Raw genomic sequence first — 4,367 nt, forward strand, 5'->3', positions numbered from 1 at the left:
GCAGATGGAGGGAAGAAGGTGGTGATCTCATGGCCGCTGGCTTGGAGAGGAACCTCTGCCCCCGGGGAGTGCCCGGGGCAGCTAGGCTCTGGCCCCCAGGTGGCTCTCTTTGGGCAGCCTCTGGCCCTCATCTGTGGGCAAGGTGATGCCCTGCCCCAACCAGTACAGGTAAGCAAGCCTGGGGAGAGAGGTCTCCTGCAGGGAGGACTCCACTGCACTCCCTGGACTTCACCAGTYCCAGATGAGGGTGGATTGGGGGACAGTCAGGGTACTGCCAGGATACCCTACGTGCAACAAGAACGACATACTAAGCCGAGTCAAGCAGAGTGCAGTGCYAAGTGCAAAGCTGTCTGTTGCCGCCTGCAGGAGCTCCTGGCTGTCCTCGATGAGAAAGGACYGGCCACTGAGGGCATTTTCAGGAAAGCTGCCAGCGAGAAGGCCCGCAGGGAGCTGAAAGAAGAGCTCGACAGAGGTGGGAACGTGGATCTGGCGAGCAAACCCGTGCACCTGCTGGCAGTGGTGCTGAAGGTGAGTTCTGCTGACTTGTAGCTGGGAGAGCACAGGGCCAATCTGCATGGGCCCATGCCAGTGCCGAGATTGGCCTCGGAGGGACTCCAGGCTAAAACCCGCCTGAAGCCACACTCAGAGGATCAGGCTCAGGACACCTGGGCATTTTCCTTTGCCACGGGCGGGATTTTCAGTTCTGGCAGCTGCACCTTTGAGAGCAGGTAGCTCAAAGCTGGCTGCCTCCTAGTGAGCCCAAGTCCCAGGGATGCTGCCTCTCTGCTCCCTGCTAGTGTGCAGAGCCTCACCTAAKGGCCTTGGCCTTGCAGGACTTCCTGAGAAACATCCCCTGCAGACTCCTCGTGGCCGACCTCTATGCCGAGTGGCTGCTAGCACTGGAGAAGCCCAGCCTGCAGGAGAAAATTGCCAAACTGAGAGAGTAAGTTTTGCCACCGGTCCCACCGCTCGGGCTCAAACTAAGAAGCAGTGGCCCCTGCAGCCTGCACTCCTGTTCCTGTTTGTTTGCGTTCCCGCAGGGTGGCTGGCAAACTGCCTCGAGCAAACACCTCTTGCTCCAGTGCTTGCTCTCTGTGCTCCACCATATCAGCGAAAATGCAGAGAGCAACCGCATGGATGCCAGCAACCTGGCAATCTGCGTGGGGCCAAACTTGCTCAGCCCCGACATGGACAACATGCTCCCGCTCGCCCTGCAGAAAGAGAGCAATGACAAGGTCTGTTGAATTCAGCCCCTCGCTSCCCCCCGAGCTGAGGCTAAGGCTGTCTTGCTTGTAGCGGGCCGCAGGAGGCTCTGAGCTACAGAGCTACAGCTGTGGCTACAGAAACATGCCTCAGGAGCACGAAAGGCTGCTCAAGAYGTTTGCAGCCCCTCGCACTGAACTCTGGGGCTTTCTGTGTGCAGGTGACACTCTTGGTGGAGCTCCTCATTGACAACTGTGCGGCAGTATTTGGGGATGACATTAGCTTGCCGTTCAGGCCCTCGACCGAGGAGTCACCGGAGCACACAGACAGCTTCTGCGCAGGTATGAGCAGGGACTGCTGCTTGTCCCGGCCAGGGCTGCTGGATCACATTCTGTAACCAGATAGCAGAAGACATCTGTGGAAATGCGAAGAGGTGCAGGGKGTTCCAGAGGGTATTGCAGGGTTTCCCTAGTGGAAGGCTTCTCAGTACCTGAATGCGTCGGAACAAAGGTTTTGCCTTTGCACCTGCCAGGGGGGCATGGCGCCCCAGGGAAAGTGCCCTGGCATCTTCCGATGGCCTCTAAAAGCTACCTGACAGGCTCTTTCTCCTCACAGAACAGCCAGGTGCTGCTCAGCAGAACTGTGCTGCCTGCAACAGCCCCGAGCCTGGAGCTGAAGGCAGCCCCACCACCTCTGACCTGCAGCAGCCCAAAGGGGCGAGCGCTTTTGTCAKCAGCAGCTATCCAGCCTGCCTCTCTGGCCCTTCGCTGACTAACTGGAAGAAGGAGATGAGCAGCATGCACAGGAGCTTCTCAGAGGCAGACCTGTCCTACCAGAACAGCAACCTGGAAGGCAGGAGAAGGGAGCCGGAGGTAACCAAAAGTGAGGAGCATCTTCCCATTCAGCAGACAAAGTACAGCTTGGAGAAGAGGGCACTGGAAACAAGGCCTTGCCATCCTGCAGTCACACTTACCAGATGGCACTCTCTCCCCCAAACCTCCTCCGGCTGCTCCCTGCAGAGCTCCTTTTCTCGTCTGGTGGCTCGGTCTTCACCAGCTCTGCACTAGTTCCACTCCCAAGCCCCCCAAAAAGCTTTCTAAAGAAGACCCAGGCTTTTCCCAAGAAGACCCAGGCTTTTCCCATCAAGCCCAGAGAGGACAGCAGCACACCCAGCAGACACATCCGAAAGCACTCCAGGGCGTTCTCTTTTGCAAACCGCAGCAAAGCGCTCAAAAAAAGGTCCCACATTCTGGAGGCCTRGAAGACAGGCGGTTTCTGAGAGACAGCTCCTCAAGCAAAGACAATCAGTTGTCCTGCAGGATTGTCCAGCAAAAGAGGCCCGACGAGAACAAGCCCTTGCYGGTGTTGTATCAGCAAAGGCCCCATTTCAGCTCAGCGGAGGATGTGTTTAGAGAGGTGGGTGGAGCAGAGGAATCCAGGAAGACCGCTTGCTTAGGAAGAGCCTACTAAGACCTGCCTGACCACTCAGGTTCCCTGCTACAGTTCCAACCATGAGACGCACAGAGACAAGGCAGGACGCTCTGCCAGGCTGCTCATGCACCAGCCATGCACAGGACACAGCAGAGGCTGGCTCCAAGGCATCTGSTCAGGCACAGAGTTTCTGCCCTGAAGGCTTTGGGGGTGGAAAGTGCACCCTGCAAGGTTCCTCTTGGAAGAAACTCCGCTGTGAGTTTCCCAGTGACCCCTTATCGGAGCTTATTGAGCGGGAGACTTGTCTGAGTCCTGTCAAGAGGTGACATTGCGGGGCACCCGTTGGAAAGGAGAATGGAAAACGGTGCCAGCCTCTCTATGAGCAGAGGTCCCAAACATTCCTGCCCCTTGGGATCCCAAAGAATTGCAAACCTTATAAGGACGGTTGGGGTTTGGAGGTCCCCCTTTCCGGCATTCAGGAGTCTAGCCAGACCTCTGCATGATTTGCTGAAGGGAAACTCAGCGTGGAAGCAGGAGCAAAAGCCTCAGGAAGCCTTAAAGGCTTCAAAAGATGACATGGCTGCGCACAAATCGATGGGGCACGCCCAGCCTAAATGCCCGTTTACGCTACGTATAGACAGAAGTGATAAGGGCTGTGGGTGGGCATTCTCCGGCTATGTGTGCCGACTCTCATTTACCAACCGATTGGGACTGCTAAGCGGTTTCCCCCTGCCTTGGGGGTAGCACAGAAGACTCCTGTGCAGCAATGGGCTTTGTACAGCCATTGACAGGTGACAAGGGATGGGACGAATGAAGGAAAGAGTTTATTGGAGAGTGCAGAGACCAAGGACCAAGTCCAGAGGTGACATTCCTCAGCAGCCGATGGGTAGGAGCATGGAAAACGGTGCCAGAATCTCTATGAGCAGAGGTCCCAAACATTCCYGCCCCTTTGGATCCGAAAGAATTGTGAGCTTGACGAGGAACCTTGGCGTCTTGGAGAYCACCCTTYKSTGGMGTCAGTATTCTAGCCAGACCTCTGCCTGTTTTGCTGAAGACCGACTCCGCGTGGAACTGCGAACCAAACCCCCTGGCAGTATTAAATGCTTTCAAAGATGAAAAGTTGCCTTCCTCATCTCTGGCACCCACCCTCCTTCCCTACGTGCCCACGGACACTCCATATAGGCCTAGGTGATGAGGGATGTACATGGGGATTATGGCAACAAGATGTGCCCTGTGGAAAGGATGAGCCTCTTACCTTTGGCTCTGCATCCCGGCAAGGCTCCCAAGCGAACAACCCTCCCTTGCAGAAAGTGCTCTTAGCTCCATCCATGGCAAGTGCTGCTAAGTACCAAGCCCGTAACTCAAGAGAGGCAGTCCAGTTGTGTGTGCGGATTCCTGCTGGAAAGCTACTTAGAAGTGGCCAGCCTTAGCCGCTGCGGGTAGCCCAAAAGCCACCTCTGCCAAAAGGGCCTTTCTACCTCCACTAGCGCTTGACGAGTGATGGGTCAAAGAAAGGAAACCAATCCTCAGAGAGGGTAGGACGAACTGGGAGGAGACCTGTGGAGGGCTCCCATCCACCGTCCTGCGCGGTACCTGAGGTGCCGCCCTGGGACAGCGAGAGAGGAGCGGGGGTGCGGGACCCAGCTTGCGGGAGCGCCAAGCAAGCAGGGAAAGGAGGGAGAGGCAAAGCCGGTGCTGCAGCGGTAGTGACCAGAGAAGCTTTGGCCGAGGAA

The 4,367-nt window shown here is 56.7% G+C and overlaps 1 pseudogene; it reads left to right on the top strand.

The window, feature by feature from the left end:
• The window catches only part of LOC112961847, a 4,966-nt pseudogene extending 2,133 nt beyond the window's left edge, over window positions 1–2,833 (top strand).
• The last annotated feature ends 1,534 nt before the right edge of the window (window positions 2,834–4,367 follow it).

Source organism: Apteryx rowi, unplaced genomic scaffold, assembly GCF_003343035.1.
Source record: "Apteryx rowi isolate R43461 unplaced genomic scaffold, aptRow1 scaffold_1399, whole genome shotgun sequence".
Taxonomy (NCBI): domain Eukaryota; kingdom Metazoa; phylum Chordata; class Aves; order Apterygiformes; family Apterygidae; genus Apteryx; species Apteryx rowi.